The sequence below is a fragment of the Microtus pennsylvanicus genome, chromosome 9 (genome assembly GCF_037038515.1).
Source record: "Microtus pennsylvanicus isolate mMicPen1 chromosome 9, mMicPen1.hap1, whole genome shotgun sequence".
In the NCBI taxonomy this organism is placed as follows: Eukaryota; Metazoa; Chordata; class Mammalia; order Rodentia; family Cricetidae; genus Microtus; species Microtus pennsylvanicus.
In genome coordinates, this window is record NC_134587.1 from 49691534 (window position 1) to 49717729 (window position 26196).

Genomic DNA, 26196 nt, shown 5'->3' on the forward strand with positions numbered 1-26196 from the left:
ATAAGAAACATCATGTCAATAGCAAAGGTTTAAAGAAAGAATTTTTTATTACATGGCAACAAGCTAAGGAAATTATAAAGAGATGTACTACTTGCTCTTTCTATAACCAAACACCATTACCTTCAGAGACTAATCCAAAGGGTACTCATAGAATTGAGATCTGGCAGACGGATGTGTTCCATTTTACAGAATTTGGAAAATTAAAATATGTATACCATACCATTTACACTTATTGAAGTTTTCAGTGGGCAACTGCCTTGAGCTCAGAAAAGGCTGATTCAATAATCATGCATTTATTAGATGTTATGGCCATGATGGTCATACCTGCACAAATAAAGAGAGACAATGGTCCAGCATATGTGTCTATGAAGATGAAACAGTCCTTTACTTATTATAATATAAAGCATATTACAGGTATACCAAACACTTCTACAGGTCAGGCAGTTATAGAAAAACCAAATAGAACTATAAAGGATATGCTAAACAAACATGAAGGGATGGAAAATAACCCCAGAAATAGATTACATAATGCTTTATTAACCTTGAATTTTCTAAATGCTAATGAGAAAGGAGCAACATCAGCAGAGAGACATTGGACAGTAGAAAAAAACTTCAGAATTAAATCAGCTGGTGTATTTCAAGGATGTGTTGACCTCACAATAGAAACCAGTAGATGTGCTACGTTGGAGAAAGGATTTCACTCTTGTTTCCACAGGAGAAGGAAAGCTATGGATACCATCAAAATGAATAAAGATTTGGTTAAAAAAAAGAGAATCCTCTTGAGAAAAAGAAATGACAGCTCATCCACAGAGGTGACAATCATATAGATTGTAAGAAAACCTCATAAGGGTTGGGACACGGCTCTGTTTTTGTCTTTGAAGAAAAATACTCATCTTCAAAGAGTTGAGAGACCTTGGACATCTAGATGCCTAAACATGAAAAGATAGCTATTCAGAAAGAATTACCAAACAAAGAGAAGTAAGAGTGATGATTCTGTGTAATCTGCATGGTAAAATTTGATTATCTTGACATGTATACATTTCTACTTAAAGATACTAACTGGCTTTGGAGTTGGACAATGGCTATCCTCTAAATCCAAGAACGTTGTTAAAAGAAAAATTCAGATTTTCTGTCTCTTGTCAGGAGCCATGTGGTATGGGACAGAAAGAAGATAGATTTTAAGGAAACATTTTACTTTTTCCATGCACAATTTATATATATTGTGTCTTTGAGTATATGTCTATATGAATAATATTTAATTTTTCAACAATGAACAGTAGATTTTCCTGCAGTAATCTTTGAAGCTTCCAGGAATAAGATGGGGCCCCACAACAAAGACTCCACCTGGTTTATATGATGTCATGATGATGATAGAACTACTATAAGATACTTTTAGATTGTTTACATTGTATTGTTTACATTTTGAGGCTCTGGTTCTGTTGGGAGGTATTGCTACAGAGCACTTAAACTGGGTTTGTTAGCAGCATTTTACAGATTGCTTAATGGTGACATAGACCTGCTGTATCCCTGGAGCTTGGGAGCTGAGCATGGTTCACAGTTACAGTGAACATAACTCTAACACATTGGACTGGCAGAGTCAACAGGCAAAGCTGCAGCCTTAATCCTAGCCTCACCTGCTTAGCATTTCAAAACAAAACAAGACAAAATAAACTCTAGGTCAGAAAATAATTACGGATACACAACAAGATATGAAAAAGAACTCTGGATGGGTCACAGTGATGGACATATGTATATGGGCTTAAGAGAGAGAAGAAAGAGTACAGGCCTAGATAAAAAAGTAAAGATAATAAAACAAATATTAAAAAGTAATAGAGCAATTAAAAACAACTTAAAAATGAGAAATACACAGAGAGTCTGGATTATATATATTATTGAGCTTTCTGACTACAGAGGGGAGATAATTGATTTGGGGGGCTGCTAAGTTAAACCCACTAATATAATGTAAAGGTATCTTTACTTCAAAATGTGAATCTAAACATATATTACTTTGGGAAAGGTGGTTTGCTTTTGTTTTCATAGATGATGAGAACCTGTAGATTCCTTCCAGGCTAATGTGATTTGATGAAAAAATACCCCTGGAAAGGTCTGCATGAACGCTAAAAATACACTACCAAACAAACAGCAGGAAGCAATTTGGAGAAAACTATGCCTGAATTCCCAAAAGGATTCTTAAAGTGTTTGTTGTCTTTTAAAAGGGAATATGATAGCCGGGCGGTGGTGGCGCACTCCTGTAATCCCAGCACTTGGGAGGCAGAGACAGGCAGATCTCTGTGAGTTCGAGGCCAGCCTGGTCTACCAAGGGAGTTCCAGGACAGGCTCCAAAGCTACAGAGAAACCCTGACTCGAAAAACCAAAAAAAAAGGGAATATGATATAGAAATAAATATTTTACATTGGTATGGACTTTAGTTTATTGATACAAATTTAAGTTCAATTTTGTTATAATTTATATTTCTTCTATTGTTTAAGTATTGTGTTTATGTAGCTTATTTAAAATGTAAAGTATAATTAAGAAATACAGATTAATAGATAGCCATTTATAATAATCAAACTTGTCATATTAGTTAGTTTTTCTAGACATAAAGAGATATGTTTCAGTTAGATAATCTTCAACACTTTAAAGAGCTACAGAGTATGATATTTAAATGTTTTAGGCACTTAGACTTTTGTCAACAATGAAACATAATCTGCTTCAGGGAGGTTGATGGGCATTGAAGAAATTCATTATGGAATTCTCCTTCAATGAGACAAGGCTAGTAATTTGGACAAGAAACTGTTCTTGTCTAGACTGCTTGACAGTATGCTATATAAACTGGATATGCAGAACCCACAGAAAGATGACTGCTGAACTTGCCTAAAGAAGGTGAGAGAATCCTTCACAGTTTCTGCTTCATGCATGAGTCTGCCATGCATTCAGGAGGACACAGGAGAACTTGACTGACAAAGGGCCAATGAAAGTGAACAGTCTTTCAAATTTCCTGCTTCATAGAAAAGTCGGCCAGATACTATAGGCCTGTAGGCTGAATGAAGATGAATGCCCCAACATTATAGAAGAACTTTGGATGACAGTCCAGCCAGAGAGATGTCTCTGCCAATTCTCTTTATCCTTCATCCAGTGCTGGATACTTAGACTGAACCCTGAAATCAACTGCTGTTAATGTTGCTGCAGCACGCATGGGCTTGCAGCAATCTCTCTCACACGCTGACTTTGCTGTTTGGGTTCGCATCTGGGATTTGTATGGTGGTCACATGGTAGTTCTATTCTTAGTTTGTGAGAAACCTTGGTACTGATTCCTTGTCCCTCCACCTCCTCCCCGAAATGTTCTTGATGGTGGGCATGCTTCTGGTGAAATGGAAGCTCAATGTAGGTTTGGTTTTCATTTCCCTGATGGGTAAAAATGATGGCTAATGTAGCCATTTCCCCAAGTTGCACCATTCTGGAGAAGAGTGGGAGGTTCCTAAGAATCAGTACCAAAGGAAACTCACAAGGCTTGAAGTCCATGAAACTGGACCCAGAAACCAGATTCACGGGACCCTCTCTGAGTTTTTGTAAGCAATGTACAATTGCTAGAGGAGAAGAGACTCTTATTGGAGATGCCTGGAAATTTGTCAGGAAATTCCAGGAATGAAGCTTTCTTGATACTATACACACAATAGGGTGGGACTTTGGGGACTTCAGTTGCCCCCCAATCACTCTATGTTGCTGTAACCCCACTTAGGATCGTCAAGCTAGACTTGAGTAGAATTGGTTCTTTGATCTGTCATAGATATTCTGTCCAGGTGAATAGATGCTGGCTTGTGACTCTTCAAGAACCCACATGGCAGTGATGGACATGTGGGCAAGGAGTTCTTGGCATTTGAACTTCTTCTAGAAACTGCATCCAACTCATTTACTCCTCTACTGTTTAGATTGTTCATTTGGCATTTAGTTTTCAAATTTGTTATACATTCTAGGTAATAAATCCCTGTGAGACCAATGGATGGTGAAGATTCTCTCCTTTCTATATGCCACGTCTCCAATCTGCTGTTTACTTTCTTGTGCAACTTTTTAGGGTGCATGTATATGTATGTCATACGCATATGCATAGTGTGTGTGTACACATGAGTGTGTGGGTTCACCAGCTTATTGACACACATGTGGAGGACAGAGTAGGATGTTGGGCACCTTATTGGCTTGAGCAGAGTCTCTCACTTAACTGGAAGCTTCCATTTCTATGAGGCTGGCTGGACAGTGGGATCTGCCCCACCTCCTAATGCTGGGATTATAGGCACGGATTGCATGCATGGTTCTCTTAGGGTTTCCATTACTGTGAAGACACACCATGACCACAGAAACACTTATAAACAAAAATGTTTGTTTGGGGCTGGCTTACACTTCAGAGGTTTAGTCCATTATCCTCATGGTAGGTATCATGGTGTCATGCAGGCAGACATGGTGCTGGAGAGGTAGCTGAGAGTTCTACATCTGGATTGGCAGGCAGCAGGAAGAGAGAGTAAAACTGAGCCTGGTTGGAGCATCTGAATCTCAAAGCCTACTCCCAGTGACCCCTTTTCTAATAAGGCCACACTCCTAATGGTGTCAATCCTTATGGCCCTATGGTGGCCATTTGCATTCAAACAAACACACTGGCTTTAAAAACAAAAACAAGGACAACAACAAGAAGCCAAACCCACAGGGATGCTACAGACATATGCTTACCTCCCCATGCTGACAGGGCAGGTGTGTCTGCCCAGCAAGTTGTCTCCCAAGCCTGTTGTGCAATTTTTTTCATTTCATGAAAGGCCATTGTTGAACTCTTCCTCTTATTTTCTACTCAGAATGTCCTTGCCTATATCTAGATCTTAAAGTATTTCCCCTATGTTTTTCACAGGTGTTTCAAATTTTCACGTCTGAATTGATTTCTCTAAATGTTGAGAGACTGGAATCTAGTTTCATTCTTCTAGTGGACATATTGCTTTTCCTATACCATTTGTGAAAGAGTCTGTCTTCTCAACATATATTCTGGAACGTTTGTCTAGAATCAGACAGCTGTAACTCCATGCTTTTATTTCTATGTACTCTACTTCATTCTTCTATATATCTGTTTATGTGCCGATATCATGCTATGTTATTGGTTGGCTCTGTCTGCGTTGCTAAAGTTCTGTAGTATAACTAAAACCAAAACATTGCAAAACAAATATAAGGTCTATGCAGTGGGCATAAATTTATCTAATTCACTGCTATAGCCACATTGCTTTCTGCCACACTTTGGATGCAATTCGTGCATACGTCATAAGCATATAAGGTGACTGAATCTAACTTTGATGCATAGATTGAGGAGAGAGGGAATAGAGAGCCCTAGAGAAGGGAAACAGTGTGAGATTATATACAACAACACCTGGTTTTGAAGGAGAAGGCTAATTTTTTCAAGGAAATTAGAAGGGAAGGCAGCCACACTGGGGAGTTTATTTTGCATATTTGAGTTTCTTAGTATGAAGCATTACCTTCCACTGAGGGTCACCACGACAGTGACTCTAGGAGGCTGACTAATTGTGTCCACTGGAGTCTACCATGGACTGTCTAGGGCAACAGCAGGGTTTTTTGACTGACAGCAGCCCCTGATGAACGCATTTGTGTTTCGTGCTTTATACCATGAAATATGCAATGTAAAGTATCTACTCATGTGTTTCCAAGTAGTACATAGAGTTTGTGAGAAGTATTAAAGTTATGGCATTTTATTCCTGCTCTCATCCAAAAGGGAAGATTGAGAAAGTGACCAAGGTATTAAAATTATATGATTTCAGCTTATCATGCAACAAAATCAGGTAACTGCTTCTCTAGTTTGGCCGGGTCTTCCCTGCTGGAGAAGCACACTGACGCTCCGTAATTTATTGAAAGGATCATGTAAACAGCAGACATTTGACGCACAGGTGTGGACAGGCTGCTTTTTCCACATGCTAGCTGTCCTTCCTTATTCATTGATGTCATTTATGTGTGGAATAATACCTACCATCACCAGGAAGCAACACAGTTTGAGCATCAAATTTTATCTTAATTCCATTTCAGTAGGAACTGCCCCAAGAGTGATTTACTGTGCATGGCTTCATTCCACAAAAAGTTCTGATACTAAAGAAATTGCATTAACTTCTATGCTCATTGCTATAAAAAATATGCTTTATTGTTGGCTCGATTCTCAGTAAACATTCTTGAGAAACACATACAACAAAACAGACAATAAGGGCATACACATAGAAAACATGCTATAAGCAAGATGGTGAAGAATATAAGCTTGAGTTTATTTATTATGCTAGGAATTAAACGAAGGTCAGTCAAGCCTTTTCCACTAACAGGCATTCCATCCCACCAAACCTTAAAATCCTAGGACCTATAGAACCCAGGCTTTATGTATTAAATTATTATGATCGACAAATTAAAACATCTAACATTTTAAGTTCCTAAAAAACCCCAGAAATTCAATGAAAAAACAAACAACTGAATCTATCTTAAAATAAAAGTTGCATAAAAGAAATTGATCCTGATGCAAATAATTGGAGAAAATAAAAATGAAGGTGGGGAAGAAAAGGAATAAACTGCCAAGTATAGAAAACTGGCCAAGGGATGTGCACCAATAGCAAAGATGTAAGCAACATGGCAAAAATTTCATCATTGAAAATTTCTCAACATGGGTGATAACTTTTTATTGATTTAAATACTCTGCTTTGGACACATATTTATAGGCACAGTATCATTTTAGAGGCTCCCATGCTCTGCTGGCGCATCTGGTCCTTTGTGCTGAACTGATACAGAGTTACAGACACCTGGGCACCTGGGCAGCACGGTGGCACACAGCAGTGTGTGCTGTTGAGTCTTCAGCTCTCCCTGGGCAGCGTGTCAGCATTCACTGTGGCAGCCACAGTGCCGTGAGCACCGTCTTCTGGGTTTAACAGTTAGATATTCCATGCAGTTAGATCTCCACTTCTTTTCCTAAGTAAAAGATTCAAGGACTTTGAACTAAAATTGAAAAAATCATGCACTACTGTGAAGAACATTAGTCACAGAAATTATTACGACCCTAATAATGCCTAATTTCATTTAAATTCTCTCTTTACATTAGGGAAAGTAGTAGCAGGGAGACACTCCATGGGTAAAGCGTTTGCTGTACAAGCAAAGGACCTGCATTTGGATTCCTAGTATGTATGCCGATGTGGGGCACAGCAGTGCACATCTGCATTCCCAGCCCTGGAGAGGCAGGGACACAGGATCCCTGGAGGTCACTGTCTAGGTGTCCCAGTCACATCAGGGAGCTCCAGGGTCAGTGAGAGATCCTGTCTCAAAAGATAAAGTGGGGAGTAATTGAGGAGGACATGCAATATCTTCATCCACATGTGTGACTGCACACCCATCTGTGTATGTGCACACACTACATGAACACATTGTATACCACATACACATACATATATATACATACCTATGCATACAAACACAACACAATAATTAGAGAAATTAAATCTTTTATGCAGCTATGATGGGCTCAGATGGAAACTGTAAAAGTGCATTAGAAATCTGAAACACTTTTTTTAAAAATATTTATTTATTTATTATGTATACAATATTCTGTGTGTATGCCTGAAGGCCAGAAGAGGGCGCCAGACCTCTTTACAGATGGTTGTGAGCCACCATGTGGTTGCTGGGAATTGAACTCAGGACCTTTGGAAGAGCAGGCAATGCTCTTAACCACTGAGCCATCTCTCCAGCCCCCTCTGAAACACTTTTGATGTCATTGAAGAATTTTGCCAGGATTTTGATGGGCTTTTGGTAAGATTGCCATTTTTACAATGTTAATTCTACTTACCCAAGAGCATGGAAGATCTTTCCACTTTCTGGTGTCTTTTTCAATTTCTTTCTTCAAAGAATTAAAGTTCTTGTCATACAAGTCTTCCACTTGTTTGGTTAGAGTTACTCCGAGATATGTTATTTGTGGCTATTGTGAAGGGGGTAGATTCTCTGAATTTTTCTCCAGCCCTTTTATCATCTGTGTACAGGAGGGCTACTGATTTTTTTTAGTTAATCTTGTATCCTGCTACATTGCTGAAAGTTATTATGAGTTGTAGAAGTTTCTTGGTAGAATTTTTGGGATCACTTATGTAAACTATCATATCAGCAAACAGTGAGAGTTTGACTTCTTCTTTTCCAATTTGTATCCCCCGATATCCTTTTAGTGTTTTATTGCTCTAGCTAGGACCTCAAGAACTATATTGAATAGGTATGGAAAGAGTGGACAACCTTGTATTGTCCCTGATTTCAGTGGAATTGCTGTGAGTTTCTCTCCATTTAGTTTGATGTTGGCTGTCGGCTTGCTGTATATTGCCTTAATTATGTTTAGGTATGTTCCTTGTATCCCTGCTCTCTCCAAGACCTTTATCATGAAGGGATATTGTATTTTATCAAAAGCCTTTTTGGCCTCTAATAAGATGATCATGAGGTTTTTATTTTTCAGCTTGTTTATATGGTGTATTACTTTGACAGACTTTCATATGTTGAACTATTCCTGCATCTCTGGAATGAAGCTGACTTGATCATGGTGGATGATGGTTCTGATATGTTCTTGGATTCAATTTGCCAATATTTTATTTAGTATTTTTGCATCAGTGTTCATGAGTGAGATCGGTCTGTAATTCTCTTTTTTGTAATGTCTTTCTGTGGTTTGGGTATCAACATAATTGTAGCTTCATAAAAAGGGTTTGGCAGTGTTTCTTCTGTTTCTATTGTGTGGGATAGTATGAGGAGCATTGGTATTAGTTCTTCTTTGAAAGTCTTGTAGAATTCTGAGCTGAAATCATCTGGTCCTGGGCTTTTTTGGTTGGGAGATTTTTGATGACTGTTTCTATTCCTTCAGCAGTTATAGGTCTGTTTAATTTGCTTCTCTGGTCTTGATTTAATTTTGGTAAGTGATATTTATCCAGGACGTTGTCCACTTTCTTTAAGTTTTCCAATTTTGTGGAGTACAGGTTTTCGAAATATGATCTGATGATTCTCTGTATTTCCTCCATGTCTGTTGTCATGTCCCTCTTTTCATTTATTATTTTTTAATTTGGATATTCTCTCTGCCTTTGCTTAGTTTGGATAAAGGTTTTCTATTTTGTTGATTTCTCGAAGAACTAGTTCTTTGTCTCATTGATTCTTTTTATTGTTTTCTTTTTTGTTTCTATTTTGTTCATTTCAGTTCTCACTTTGATTATTTCCTGCAGCCTAGTTCTAAAGTTTTCAAATGTTCTGTTAATTCACGAGTGTGGGATTTATCCAGCTTCTTTATGTAGTTGTTTAGTGTTATGAACTTTCTTCTGAACACTGCTATCATTGTGTCCTATAAATTTGGGTATGTTGTGTGATTATTTTTTCATTGAATTTTAGGAAGTCTTTAATTTCTCCCTTTATTTCTTCCTTGACCCATTGATGATACAGGTGAGCATTGCTTAATTTTCATGTGTTTGTGGGTTTTTGGAATTAGTATTGCTGTTGAATTCTAGTTTTATACCATGGTGTTCTGATAAGGTACATTAGATTATTCCAATTTTTTTGTATTTGTTGAGGTTTGTTTTGTTACTGATTATGTGGTCAATTTTTGAGAAGGTTCCATGAGGTGCTGAGAAGAAGGTATATTCTTTTCTGTTTATATGGAATATTCTATAGATGTCTCTTAAGTCCACTTGATTCATAACATGTGTTAGTTCTCTTATTTCTCTGTTCATTTGTTGTCTGATTGACCTGTCCAGTGGTGAGAGGGGAGTGTTGAAGTCTCCCACCGAAAGTGTAAGTCATAAACAATTCTACATTAGTTAGGAATTATGATTAATAGAATAGTTATTTATTTAAAGGGGAAATCTTACAGATCACCGTCCCAGACAACAGCCCTCTGTGCATCAGGAAATGAGCCTAGTCACCGGAAGCGGAGCCGATAGCGAGAGAGTGAGCAGAGAGCAGTTGCTGCTTTTTTAAAGAGAGAGAGACCATGCCCCAATGTGCTGGTATCTCAGCAGCTATTGGCTGAAGGAGCGGAAGGAGCTCCCACAACACCTCCCCCTTTTGTTTAATAAGAGAGTTCTAAACCTATTACAAAATTGTATGCAATAAGTACAAATATCCTATTCTAACTAGCTTAAGTCTTGTATAATAAATAACTTGGCCAAGTCATGAGTGGAAAGTAACTACATTTATATAGTCTTCAACTCCATCAAAGATCTGAGAAGAGAAATAATGTTACCTGAGTAATTTGGAAGTGCAATCAAACAACTTCCAAAACATGCAACAAATCACAGAGACAACTGGCTACCTGGGCAATTGCCCAAATTCACATTTGTAGCGTTGAAGTAACCAACTTTGGCTAAGGTCTAATGTAACTGATATACCATTTTCAAAGGCAAAAAAAAAAAAAAACTATTCAAAACTATCTTACCCTGTCTTGGCACCACGTGACAGTCCTGTTTTATTCATTTACACATAATCTGTATCTTTGTCAGTGGTTGAGGTATGGGCAGTTCTTTGCCCAAAGGCCAGTTCTGCCAAGAAGAAAGGCTCCATGCGGAGTGTCTTTGGTGCTCAACATTCTCTTTGGAATAGATCGGTGTTGCCAGGAGCGATTGTGTCTCACTATCACAGAACTCTGAATTAGATTAAAAGGCATTTTCTACAGCTCTTTAAAGAGGTTGAAGATTATCTATCTATACTGAGCATAATCTCTATGTGTCTAAAGAACCTGATTAGTCTAATTATAAATGACAAACATAGATGACTATTGATCTATATAATTCTCAATACCTATCTAACTTAAAGACTGAGACAATAAACAACTGTGCAAGAAATTAGGACAATTTGACCTCCAAATGTAAACAATGCAATATACATTGCAATATGGTATATATATATATAGCAATACATAAACAGTATATAAGTATCTCAATCAGAGGTAAAAATGTACACTGCCATATGGTAAATATACATATATCAATACAATATATATATCAATATATGAGAAGTGTTTTAAACAGAGGTAGAAGCATGCATGCATACAATATTCAATATAATTTAACTTTATATCAATATATAAGTATCGATACCAATATACTTTTCTAAAAGCAATAACTCACAAGTACCAATCTATTATCCCATCATCCAATTATCCCTCTTTTTTTTCAAAAAGATCCCTGAGCTTATAAAATTCTTCCCCCAACCCTCAACCATATACTAATTATAATCAACCCCTAAATGATGTCCCTAAACCCAAGGACAAACTTTAGTGGGAGAGGGAGCATCGTCCTATAGAATTACTTCCAGCTGTTTTGGGAGTGACATTCTTTCTGTGGTATCTTGTGAAAGTAAAATGATGGTTAAATTTCAAGATTAATGTCTGGTAAGATTGCAAATAGTCTCTGAGTATTTTGTGGAATCTGGCCAGAATGTTGTAAAAGATACGCACCATTTCAGCTAACCAAGTTGGAACCGTCTTGTGCAGCTGGTACTCAAAACAGGTCTTTTATTACCGCTATCAGTATCATGACGCCATATCAACCAGGTGGAGGTATTGTTATGGGGCCCCATCTTCTTCCTGGAAACTTCAAATGTCACTTCAGGAAAAACTTATTGTTCATTGTGGAAAACCTAAACATTAATCATATAGACATATATATATTCAATAAAAGGCATGATAAATATATTCAATGAAAAGTATGATAGATATGAAGAAAAACAAAGATGTTTTCTAAACTCCTATTTATTTCTGTCCCATATCATGGCTCTTAACATGAGACAGAAACTCCAGAAACTCAGGGTTTTTCTCTTAACAACAGGCTTGGAATGAGAGAGGGACTGAGCCAGAGTCCAACTCCAAAAAAAGCTCTATAAATTTAGAAACATAATTTAGTATATCTCACTTACAGAACCTATTCAGTTATCTTGATCATCCCTATTGGGTAGTTATTTTTACATCTGTCAGTATTCAAACATCCATGGTCCCTTGAATTTTTCAAAGATGAGTGTTTTCCTGTGGAGATAAGAACAGAACCCTGCCCCCATTCTATATGTTTTTCTTACCACCTGTATGACTATCATCATTGTGGATGAGCTGCCATTTCTCCTTTTCAAGAGGTCTCTCCTCTTCAAATTGAACCTTTATTAATTTTGATGGTATCCAAAATTTTTCTTCTCCTGTGGAAACAAGAGCAAAACCTCTTCCCCAACGTAGCACATCTCCTGGCTTCCATTGAGAGGTCAGCACATCTTTGAAATAAACTGGTTGATTTAGTTTAGCAGATTTTTCCATTATCCAATGTCTTTCTGCCGCTGTTGTTCCTTTCTCATTAGTGTTAAGAAAATTCTGATGTTTTTTTATGAAATTCTGAGGCCTGAAACACGCTTCCAATCAACAATTGATCGATTTCAGCATTACCTTGTGCTAGAGGACCAGGCAGATCCGTATGAGACTGGATGTGTGTTGTGTACATAGGACAAAGCCTATTCCTGATTACGTCTTGTACCTGGACAAACAATGAAGTCAACTCTGTGTCATCTGGTATAAATTCAAAGGTTTCAATATGCAAGATAACTCTTTCTGCATATTGTGATTCTGTAACTATATTAAGAGGTTATTTAAAATCCCGTAGCACCAAAAGAATGGCATATAATTCTGCCTTCTGGACATAATTATAAGGGCTTTGTTCCACCTTATTCAATTCTTCTGATTTATAACCTTCTTTCTCTGATTTATTTGCATTAGTAGAAAACATATGGGCTCCAGTTATTGGAGCATCACATACAATTCTAGGAAGAATCCAAGAAGTTCTCTTTATGAGGTTAAGTCTATCACTTTTGGGATAGTTGCTATTAATTTCTGCCAAAAAAAATCACCACAAGCTCTTTGCCATTCATTGTCTTCCCATAACTTTCTTATTTCCTCAGTAGTAAAAGGCACTATAATTTCTGCTGGGTCTATACATGCTAGTTGATGAAGTCTCAGTTTACCTTTTATAATTAATTCAGAGACTTTTTCCACATAAGTTTTTAACTTTTTACTTGGTTTATGAGGTATAAATATCCACTCTAAAATAATGTCTTCCCTCTGCATTAAAATTACTGTAGGAGAAATTCTGGAAGGCACTATGCCTAGGATGCAACTAAGATTTGGGTTCACCCTATCCACATATGATTCCTGTAACTTTTCTTCAATCATTGTCAGTTCCTTTTCTGCTTCAGCTGTCCATTTTCTGGGACTATTCAAATCTTTGTCACCATCTAAGGTTTTGTTTAAATGAACTATTAGATCATATATAGAACATAGACTGGAAATGTCTCCTAACAATCTTTGGAAGTCATTAAGAGTCCGTAACTGGTCTCTCCTAATTTGTGCCTTTTGTGTCCTAATTTTCTGTAACCTTATTCTGTAACCTAGGTAATTAACAGAATCTCCTCTTTGAAACTTTTCAGGAGCAATCTGTAATCCCCATTTAGTCAAGACTTTCTTTACTACTTCAAACATCCTTTCTAAAGTATCTTTATTTGAATCTGATAATAAAATGTCATCCATGTAATGATAAATTATGGACTTGGGAAATTGCTTACAAATTATTTCCAATGGCTTACTTACAAAATATTGGCACAATGTGAGACTATTGAGCATCCCCTGTGGGAGGATAGTCCATTGATATCTCCTAGTAGGCTAAGAATTATTATAAGTAGGCACTGTGAAGGCAAATTTTTCTCTATCCTTTTCTTGTAAAGATATAGTGAAAAAACAATCTTCCAAATCAATAACTATAAGAGGCTATCCTTTTGGTAATAGAGAAGGCAAAGGAATTTCAGATTGTAGTGGACCCATAGGTTGAATTATCTTGTTGACAGCTCTTAGATCTGTTGCCAGTCTCCATTTACAGATTTCTTTTTTACAACAAACACAGGAGAATTCCAAGGGCTGGTTGATTCTTCAATATGGCGAGCATCTAGTTGCTCTTGTGCCAGCTGTTCCAATGCCTGTAATTTATCTTCAGCTAGAGGCCACTGTTTGATCCATATTGGGTTCTCAGTTAACCATTTTAAAGGTAGGGCTGCTGGTACCTCTAAAGGTTTGGTATTTGCTGTATGTTCTTGTACAGTTGAATAGCTGGTGACCTTTTTCCATAATACTTCATCATATCCTTCCCAGAATTATGAGTTCCTGGAACCACAGGAATGTTAATCTGGGTATTCCATTGCTGTAGCAAGTCACAGCCCCATAAATTTATTGCAACATTGACCATATATGGACTTAGTCTTCCTATTTGCCCTTCAGGCCCTATGCATTCAACCCATCTTGTGCTTTGTTTTTACATGAGATAGGGTTCTAATTCCCAGGAACTGAACAGCTACCTCTTGAAGAGGCCAATTTGGATGCCAAGATTCTGGAGTAATGTTACTTATATCCACATTTGTTTCTAATAAGCCTTCAATAAAAGTGCCATTTATACAGATTCTTAGCTTTGGTCTTTGATCGTTAATAGAAGTCTGCCAAAATATATGTTTACTCTGTCCTACTGGGTTTTTTGACTCATCCTCCATGCGTAATTCTTCATTTAGACCAGTATTACTTTTTTCAGAAGAAATTGGAGCTTTTAATTTTCTTGGTGAGGCACGTTCTCCACTGTGACTGGGAATGACTGAGCCACTGTTGGCTTGGGGGCCTGCGAGAGGCCCCTCAAGGAGTTTCCCGACAGTATCAGGTTGCCTTGTTTTTCTGTTGTTGACCTGCATTCGTTGGACCAATGTCGGCCTTTACCGCATCTCCTACATATACCTGAAGGCCTAGGTCTCCTATTTTTGTCATTCCCAGAGGAGATATTATTCCTAGAAATTCTTTGCCTGCAATCCCTTTTCAGATGTTCTTATTTACCACAATTAAAACACCTGTCAGTTTGATGTCTCCTCATTGCTTTGGAAATTGCTTCTCCTACCCAAAATTCATCATTATAGCTAAATGTCTCAACATTCATCATATACTGAATCCATTCATCCATAGGTGCTGATCTAGACCTTAAAATAATTAAAGTAATTAAAATAATTAAAATAATTAAAGGCCCAATTATCATTTTGTATTGTATGTTTGCATTTTCAAAAGCCAGAGATTCAAGAGCTATTCTTCTAGCTTCTGGGTCTGTTACCCCTATATCCAGAGCCTTAATTAATCTTTGCAAAAAGTCAGTAAAGGGTGCTCTCTGTCCCTGACTAATCCTGGTATATGATTTGACCCTTGTTCTTGGATCTTGTATTCTATTCCAAGCATTCTAGGCTGCTTTGTGTCATAGGGACAATACTTCTTCATCATAAAGAGCTTGGATCTGTGGATCGGTATATAGTCCTACACCAAGAATTTGATCTTGAGAAACCTCCACACATTTTGCTCTTCCTTTCTGTTCCATATGTTTGGATTCTTCTCTGAAATAAATTCCAAACATCATGGAAGGTCCATCATCTAAAACTGCAGACATTAACTGAGAAAAATCATGGGGGGTAGCTCTGATATTAGAAGCCCAAGTCCTTATCATTTCCTTAACAAATGAAGAGTGCAAGCCATAATTAACAACAGCTTGCTTAATTTCTTTTAGATCATTCATTACTATTGGCATCCCTGCAGCTTCTTTGACTCCCTTTGAGCCTTTAGAAGTTGACACTTTGTCAGAATAAATTACAGAGTATGTCATTATAACCCTGGGTAAGCTTGTTCTAATAGCTGGTGGTGGCATTGTATCCTGTCTTTGTGCCTTCTTACTCTGTTCACCAACTCCAATAAATTCTTCAATCATGTCAAATCTTTTTATCATTGTCTCTCTTAAATCCTGAATCTCCTGATCTGTATGTGTTTCTAGTGATTTCACTAAGGTTTCAATTTTTTGGTCCCCATTCTGCACCTGTGAGTCCAAGACTTTAATTTTTGCCTTCAAAGATGACATGTCCTCCTTAAACTTTTCTTGTATATCATGTAGAGTGGTATATTCTGTCTGTCACCTTATCAAAACTTTGTGATAATGTCTGAACATCAAATTCAACAGCCTGAACCCTTTCAGGTAACTTCTTAGTACCCTTGGATGTGAAGTCAATTTTGTCTATTATAGTATCCACTTGTTCAGATAACCTCTGATTTTCAATAATTTTAATCCTTTCATCTAGCCCTTCATTATTAGTCTGTAAAGATTGTATTGTTCTTAGGAGTGCCATCTTCTTCCTTAATGATAGAATATGGAAAAGAAAACTGAAACCTAGTATCTAGTAATTAAGGTATCGCCATGGTCATATAAACCTCGCATGATATAATCCATTGTATTAGTAAAGAAAGCAGTAAAAGTTGCATTGGAAATGAAAACTGCCATATTACCTATTATCCAGCAATTGGTGCTGTTGTTGAGTCATGACTAGAACCACTACAAAGTTGATGGAAATGGGGTCCTGTTTCAGTGTCCGCCTTAGTATTTGTTAAAAACTGGGAAATATGAGTTGCTCAACAAATTAAATGTAATTAAATCAATTCCATACATGGAACCAGAAACCCAGAATCCAGAGGTAGAGAAGAGCAACCTAGAAGCTGCATAAGCCTCCATGTGCCAGACTTGCCCCTAGGGGTTGCAGCTTTAGGCAAATGCTTGTGCTCTGATTCGCACCACTTAAGGGCTGTACTTGCAAGGAAGATTTCAAAATGACTCAGAAAAGAGCAAACCAGGTGGGCAGAGACTGTTCGGGCCTGTGAAGCCCAGAAGACATGGAGTTTACATCCATGTGGGGAGGCAAATGATTGGGTGTGTGGGGGCTTGAAGCCAGTCTGAGGCGTGTAGACAGAAAATATAAAAAATTGCTGTAAGAAAAGCCACTGCATGATAATTTATATTGAACTGCTAGCTCCACACACAGGGCACAGGCCGTGGCTCAGGGAGGGCTTGTGCCAAGCCGAGCTGGTGGCAGCAGGAAGGGGTGGATTCTAAAACAAAATGTTTGGGCACCAGATAAAGGCATAAGTCATAAACAATCCCACACCGGTTCGGCATTATGATTAATAGAATAGTTATTTATTTAAAGGGGAAAACTTACAGATCACTGTCCCAGGCAACAGCCCTCTGCACAATCAGGAAAGGAGCCTAGTCACCAGAAGCAGAGCTGGAAGCAAGAGAGTGAGTGGAGGGTAGTTGCTGCTTTTTTAAACAGAGAGAGACCATGCCCCAATGGGCTGGTATCTCAGTGGCTATTGGCTGAAGGAGCAGAAGGAGCTCCCGCAACATTCCACTATTAGTATGTGTGGTTTAATGTATGATTTAAGCTTTAGAAGTGTTTCTTTCACAAATGACGGTGCCCTTGTATTTGGGACATAGATGTTCAGTATTGAGATTTCCTCTTGATGGATTTTTCCTGTGGCTAATATGAAATGACCTTCTTTGTCTCTTTTGACTGATTTTAGCTTGAAGTCTATTTTGTCAGGATTAGGATAGCTACACCCGCTTGTTTCTTAGGTCTATTTGATTGATATGTTTTTTTTTCCCAACCCTTTACTCTGAGACGATGTCTGTCTTTGAGGTTGAGATGTGTTTCTTGTAGGAAGAAGAAGGATGGATTCTGTTTACGATAGATTCTGTTTTCATATCCAATCTGTTAGCCTTTGCCTTTTTATAGGTGAGTTGAGTCTTTCTACATTAAGAGATATTAATGACCAGAGACTGATATCACCTGTTAATTTAGTTTTCCTTGTTGATGATGTTAATTTGTGCATCTTTTCCTTTTGGAATTGCTGTTATGAGATCATCAGTTTTCTGTGTTTTTGTTGGTGTAGCCATCTTCCTTGGGTTGGAATTTTCCTTCTAGTATTTTGTGTAGGCCTGGGTCTGTGGCTAGGTATTGGTGAAATCTAGTTTTGTCATGGAATATCATGTTTTGTCTTTCAATGGTGATTGACAGTTTTGCTAGGTATAATAGTCTGAGCTGGCATCCTTGCTCTCTTAATGTCTGCATGAAACTTGACCATGACCTTCTGGCTTTCATTGTCTCCAATGAGTAAATTAAGAACATGGGGACCTAAGGGGAAGGGCTGAAAATGGGATGGGAGAGGCAGGGAGGGGAGCAGAAAAATGTAGAGCTCAAAAAATTTAAAAAAAATAAAAAAAGAAATTGAAACACCAAATAAACATAAGCCTCACCTACAGAAGCCAGTAATAATAATATTCATTTTGGGTCCCTGTTTAGGTGCTGAGGAGCTCCATCTGGACGGGTGAGTGTGTGCTATCCAGGGGCGGATTGTCCCAGAAGAAAGCACAAACCCCCCTCCCCAAGCTCCTTCTGCAGGGCTGTCTTTCTTACACACGACCCCTGCCCCCAAGCCTGCGTGATCTGCAAGGTCCTTTGCTCAGGAACAGTTTTCTACTCCTACACTAAGGCTACCCACCCAGAGAGGTGAGTGCCTGCCTACTGGGCAGGCCTCAAGGACCCCCAAAGGGAGTACGGGCACCTTCGGCTTACACGGCAGGGTCTTCTGTGTTCTACTCAACCCCACCCTGCCCCCCAAGTTTGACATTTGTCCGCGGGTTAGTGGATTACCAGGTGTCCATGTTTCGGTGCTGAGGAGTTTCATCTGGATGGGAACAGTTCCTGCTTCTACATTGAGGAGATACACTCAGAGAGTCAGTCACAGCAAAGTCTGGACCAGGACACCAGGCCTCTCCTGGCTCCATTTGAAGGAAGAGATGGGAAGGCGCCAATGCAAGAATTCCTCCAACAACCTGAAAGGCAACATGACATCACCAGAATCCAGGGATCCCGAAATAAGAAGAATTGTACACCCTACTCCAGAATAATTAGAAGAAATCGACTCAAAAGTGAATTATATGAAAATAATAGAAGACCTTAAACAGGAGGTGAAAAACTGCCATAAACAATTAGGGATTAGAAACAAAAAGGTAGAGAAAATGAATAAATCACTCAAAGATACCCAAGAAAATCAAGAGAAACAAGAAAAAGCAATCAAACAGGTAAGGGAAGTGGTTCAAGAATTGAAGAATGAAATGGAAGTAATGAAGAAAACACAAACCGAGGGAAGGATGGAGATGGAAAATCCGGGTAAATGAACAGGAACTACAGAGACAAGTATTACCAACAGATTACAAGAGATAGAAGAAAGAATGTCAGACACTGAAGATACCATAGAGAAAATAAACACACTGATCAAAGACAACAGCTAAACCAACAAATTCTCATCACAAAACATTCAGGAAATCTGGGACACAATAAAAAGACCAAACCTAAGAATTATAGGGGTAGAAGAAGGAGAAGAAGTACAGCTCAATGGTTCAGAAAATATATTTAATAAAATTATAGAAGAAAACTTTCCCAACCAAAAGAAAGATATTCCTTTGAAGGTTCAAGAAGCACACAGAACACCGAAAAGACTGGACCAAAAAAACATATCCCCTTGCCATATAATAATCAAAACACAAAACATACAGAATAAAAAAGAATATTAAGAGGTGCAAAGGAAAAAGGCCAAGTTGCTTATAAAGGTAAACCTATCAGACTGACTTCTCTATGGAAACCATGAAAGCCAGAAGGTCCTGGATAGATGTACTGCAGAAACTAAGAGACCATGGATGCAAGCCCAGACTACTATACCCAGCCAAGCTTTCGTTCACTATAAATGGAGAAAACAAAATTTTCCAGGATAAAAACAAATTTAAACAATACATAGCCACAAATCCAGCCTTACAGAAAGTAATAGAAGGAAAATCACAACCTAAGGAGTCCAACAATGCCCACAATAACTCAGACATCTAATGAACCTTCACCAGCACAACTCAAAGAAGGGAAACACACAAACTCTACTACTAAAAAAGTGACTGAAGTTAACAACCACTGGTCATTAATATCACTTAATGTCAATGGACTCAACTCACCTATAAAAAGGCACAGGCTAAGAGATTGGATACGAAAACAGAATCCAACATTCTGCTGTTTACAAGAAACACACCTTAACCAAAAAGACAGGCACCTACTCAGAGTAAAGGGCTGGGAAAAGGCTTATCAAGCAAATGGACCTAAGAAACAAGCAGATGTGGCCATACTAATTTCTAACAAAGTTGACTTCAAATTTAAATCAATCAGAAGAGATGGAGAGGGACATTTTATACTCATAACAGGAACAATTCATCAGGACAAAGTCTCAATCCTGAATATCTATGCCCCTAATATAAAAGCACCCACGTACGTAAAAGAAATATTACTAAAACTCAAGGCTGCCATCAAACCGTACACACTAATAGTAGGAGACTTCAACACACCTCTCTCTCCAAAGGACAGGTCAATCAGACAGAAACCGAACAGAGAAATAAGAGAATTAATGGAGGTAATGAATCAAATGGACTTAACAGACATCTATAGAACATTCCACCCAAATAGGAAAGAATATACCTTCTTCTCTGCGGCTCATGGAACCTTCTCGAAAATTGACCACATACTCGGTAACAAAGCAAACTTACACAATTACAAAAAATATTCGTAACCTCCTATGTCTTATCAGATCACCATGGATTAAAGTGGGAATTCAACAACAATGCTACCTCCAGAAAGCCTACAAACTCATGGAAACTGAACAGTCAACTACTGAACCACACCCAGATCAAGGAAGAAATAAAGAAAGAAATTAAAGTCTTCCTTGAATTCAATGAAAATAAAGAAACAGCCTACTCAAACTTTGGAACACTATGAAAGCAGTGCTAAGAGGAAAGTTCATAGCACTAAGTGCCCACTTAAAGAAAACAGAGAAAGCACACATTGGAGACTTAACAGCCCAACTGAAAGCTCTAGAAAAAAAAGAAGTAGACTCACCTAGGAGGAGTAGAAGACTGGAAATAATCAAACTGAGGGCTGAAATCAACAAAATAGAAACACAGAAAACAATCCAAAGAATCAATGAAACAAAAAGCTGGTTCCTGGAGAAAAACAACAAGATTATCCAAACTAATCAAGCGGCAGAGAGAGAATATGCAAATTAATAGGATCAGAAATGAAAAGGGGGACATAACCACAGACACAGAGGAAATTCAGAGACTCATTAGATCTTACTACAAAAGCCTGTATGCCACAAAACTGGAAAATGTAAAGGAAATGGACACTTTTTAAGATAAATACCATATACCAAAGTTAAACCAGGACCAGGTGAACAATCTAAATAGACCTGTTAGTCGCGAAGAATTAGAAGCTGTTATCAAAAACCTCCCTACCAAAAAAAGCCCAGGACCAGATGGTTTCAATGCGGAATTCTACCAGAACTTCCAAGAAGACCTAATACCTATACTCCTTAATGTATTTCACAATATAGAAACAGAAAAGTCATTGCCAAATTCCTCTTATGAAGCTACAGTCACTCTGATACCAAAACCACACAAAGACTCAACCAAGAAAGAGAATTACAGGCCTATCTCACTCATGAATATTGACGCAAAAATCCTCAACAAAATACTGGCAAACCGTATCCAAGAACACATTAGAAAAATTATCCATTATGATCAAGTAGGCTTCATCCCATAGATGCAGGGCTGGTTCAACATACGAAAATCTATCAATGTAATCCATCATATAAATACACTGAAAGAAAAACACCATATGATCATTTCATTAGATGCTAAAAAAGCTTTTGACAAAATTCAACATCCCTTTATGATAAAAGTATTGGAGAGATTAGGGATACAAGGGTCATACCCAAATATAATAGAAGCTATTTACAGCAAACCGACAGCTAACATCAAATTAAACGGAGAGAAACTCAAAGCCATCCCACTAAAATCAGGAACACGACAAGGCTGTCCACTCTCTCCATACCTCTTCAATATAGTGCTTGAAGTTTTAACAATAGCTATAAGACAACATAAGGGGATCAAGGGGATTCGAATTGGAAAGAAAGAAGTTAAACTTTCGTTATTTGCTGATGATATGATAGTGTATATAAGAGACCCCAAAAACTCCACCAAAGAACTCCTACAGCTGATAAACACCTTTAGTAATGTGGCCGGATACAAGATAAACTCCAAAAATCAGTCACCCTCCTATACACAAAGGATATGGAAGCAGAGAAGGAAATCAGAGAAGCATCACCTTTCACGATAGCCACAAACAGCATAAAATATCTTGGGGTAACTCTAACCAAGGATGTGAAGGATCTATTTGACAAGAACTTTAAGCCCTTGAAGAAAGAAATTGAGGAGGATACCAGAAAATGGAAGGAGCTCCCTTGCTCTTGGATTGGGAGGATCAACATAGTAAAAATGGCAATTCTACCAAAGGCAATTTATAGATTCAATGCAATCCCCATCAAGGTCCTGATGTGGGAGTGTCATATATCAATCTGTTGATTTCATTGGCTAAGTAATAAACAAACTGCTTGGGCTCATAGCTTAGAACATAGGTGGGTGGAGTAAACAGAACAGAATGCTGGGAGGAAGAGGAAGTGAGCTGAGACTCGACAGCTTTCCTCTTGGGAGCAGACGCCTCAGGAGAGACGCCATGCCCCGCTCCTAGGCAGACACACACGATGAAGCTCCGACCCAGGATGGACGTAGGCTAAAATCTTCCCGGTAAGACCGGTGCTCACAGATTATTAGAGATGGGTTGATCAGGATATCAGAATTAGCCAGTAAGGGCTAGATCTAAAGGGCCAAGCAGTGTTTAAATGAATACAGTTTGTATGTTGTTATTTCAGGGCATAAGCTAGCCAGGCGGCCGGGGTGCTGGGAACGCAGCCCCGCTGCTCCTATTACTACAAGGTCCCATCAAAATTCTTCACAGATCTTGAGAGGACAATAATCAACTTTATATGGAAAAACAAAAAACCCAGGATAGCCAAAACAATTTTATACAATAAAGGAACCTCTGGAGGCATTACCATCCCTTACTTCAAACTCTACCACAGAGATTCAGTATTGAAAACAGCTTGGTATTGGCATAAAAACAGAGAAGTCGATAAATGAAATAGAGTAGAAGACCCAGATTTTATCTCACAATCCTATGAACCCCTGGTTGTCAACCTGTAGAAGAATGAAAATAGATCCATATCTATCGCCATGCACAAAAATCAAGTCCAAATAGATTAAAAACCTTAATATCAGGCTGAACACACTGAACCTGATTGAAGAGAAAGTGGGAAGTACTCTACAACATATGGGCACAGGAGATCACTTCATACACATATCCCCAGCAGCACAGACATTAAGGACTACATTGAATAAATGGGACCTCCTGAAACTGAGAGCTTCTGTAAAGCAAAGGACACTGTCACTAAGACAAAAAGGCAACCCACTGATTAGGAGAATATCTTCACCAACCCTGCAACAGACAAAGGTCTGATCTTCAAAATATATAAAGAACTCCAGAAACTAGACTTTAAAATGCTAATTAACCCAATTAAAAAATGGGGCACTGAACTGAACAGAGAATTCTCAACAGAAGAAATTCAAATGGCCAAAAGACACTTAAGGTCATGCTCATCCTCCTTGGTGATAAGGGAAATGCAAATTAAAACAACTTTGAGATACCATCTTACACCTGTCAGAATGGCTAAAATAAAAAACACCGATGATAGCCTTTTCTGGAGAGGTTGTGGAGGAAGGGGCACACTCATCCATTGCTGCTGGGAATGCAAACTTGTGCAACCACTTTGAAGACCAGTGTGGCGATTTCTCAGGAAATTCGGTATCAATTTACTCCAAGATCCAGTAACACCACTCTTGGGAATATACCCAAGAGATGCCCTATCATATGACAAAAGCATTTGTTCAACTATGTTCATAGCAGCATTATTTGTAATAGCCAGAACCTGGAAACAACCTAGATGCCCTTCAATGAAAGAATGGATGAAGAAAGTGTGGAATATATACATTTTAGATTACTACTCAGCAGTAAAAAACAATGACTTCTCGAATTTTGCATGCAAATGGATGGAAATAGAAAACACTATCCTGAGTGAGGTATTTCAGACCCAGAAAGATGAACATGGGATGTACTCACTCATAATTGGTTTCTAGCCATAAATAAAGGACATTGAGCATATAATTTGTGATCCTAGAGAAGCTAAATAAGAAGGTGAACCAAAAGAAAAACATAGTTATCTGCCTGGATATGGGAAGGAGACAAGATTGCAGGGTAAAAACTGGGAACTTCTGGGTGAGGTGGCATGGGGCTAAGGGGAAATGGGGTGAGAAACGTGAGAAGGGGAGAATGGGGAGAGCTTGGGGAATGGGATGGTTGGGATAAAGGAAGGGTGGACACGGGAGCAGAGCAATATATATCCTAATTAAGGGAGCCATCTTAGGGTTGGCAAGAGACTTGACTCTAGAGGAGCTTGCAGGTGTCCAGGGAGATGTCCTCAGCTAGTACCTTGAGCAACTGAGGAGAGGGAACCTGAAATGACCCTATCCTATAGCCATACTGATGAATATCTTGCATATCACCTTAGAACCTTCATCTGGCGATGGATCGAGATAGAGACAGAGACTCAAATTGGAGCACTGGACTGAGCTCTTAAGATCCAAATGAGGAGCAGAAGGAGGGAGAACATGAGCAAGGAAGTCAGGACCACAAGGGGTGCACCCACCCACTGAGACAGTGGAGCTGATCTATTGGGAGCTCACCAAGGTCAGAGGGACTGGAACTGAATAAGCATGGGATGAAACCGGACTTTCTGAATGTGGTGGACAATGAAGGCTGATGAGAAGCCAAGGACAATGGCACTAGGTTTCGATCCCAATACATGAACTGGCTTTGTGGGAGCCTAGCCTGTTTGGATGCTCACCTCCTGGTCCTGGATAGAAGTGGGAGGTCCTTGGACTTCCCTCAGGGCAGGTAATCTGGACTGCTCTTCATTCTCGAGAGGGATGAGGAATGGAGTGGGGGGAGGGGGAGAGGGGTAGGGGAGTGAGGGGAGGGGGAGATGTGTGCGAGGAGGGGGAGGGAAATAGGAAACGAGGAGGAGGCAGAAATTTTTTTTGCAACAACTAAAAAAAATAAACAAAACAAAACAAAAAATAATATTCATTTTATGCTAAATTCTTATAGCATCTGAAACCTGGACCATTGCCTGGTTTCCCAGAACCACCTCAGAGCTCTTGAAGCCTAGTGGGTGATAGGAAGTGGTTACTGTGAATCTAAAGCTTGTCTCAAATATTTTGAGGAACTGGTTGATCTTTAGGTGTTATTCACTGTCAGATGGTAAGATACACCTCTGTGTTCAGAGTGGTATAGGTTAGATACACCACCATGTTCAGAGTTGTATAGGTTAGAGAAACCATTTTGTTCAGAGTGGTATAGGTTAGATACACCATTGTGTTCATAATGGTATAGGTTAGATACACCATTGTGTTCATAATGGTATAGATTAGATACACCATTGTGTTCATAATGGTATAGATTAGATACACTATTGTGTTCATAATGGTATAGATTAGATACGCCATTGTGTTCATAATGGTATAGGTTAGATACACTATTGTGTTCATAATGGTATAGATTAGATACGCCATTGTGTTCATAATGGTATAGATTAGATACGCCATTGTGTTCATAATGGTATAGGTTAGATATACTCCAAATTCTCTCTAGGTCCCATTCTCAGTTTCCTCACCTATGTCACTGAGATCATACTTTATGTGATCAGTTATATGAAAAGTCAATAATAAAATTCTATATGAAAAATATGTAATGTTCCCCATATTCCAAATACTTATATGGACACTTTACTATTGCTTTAAAGATTTATTTTATTTCAATCATGTGTATGTTATGTGTCTGTGTGTGGTTATGTGCACACAAGTGTAGGTGCTCTCAGCTGCTAGAAGAGGGCTCAATCTGGTCATAGGCAGCTGTGTGCCAGAGGATGAGGTTTTTGTGTGAGACTTTGACTCCAAGTAACACCAGATTCTTTTTATTATTATTTATTTATTAAAGATTTCTGCCTCCTCCCGGCCACCGCCTCCCATTTCCCTTCCCCTCTCCCAATCAACTCCCCCTCCCTCATTAGCCCAAAGAGCAGACAGGGTTCCCTGCCCTGTGGGAAGTCCAAGGACCTCCCACCTCCTTCCAGGTCTAGTAAGGTGAGCATCCAAACAGCCTAGGCTCCCACAAAGCCAGTACGTGCAGTAGGAGTAACACCAGATTCTG

The 26196-nt window shown here is 38.6% G+C and overlaps 1 protein-coding gene across 1 annotated transcript in view; it reads right to left on the bottom strand.

The window, feature by feature from the left end:
* The window catches only part of LOC142856684 (complement C5-like), a 44456-nt gene that overhangs the window by 4914 nt on the left and 13346 nt on the right, over positions 1-26196 (bottom strand). The window lies entirely within an intron of this gene.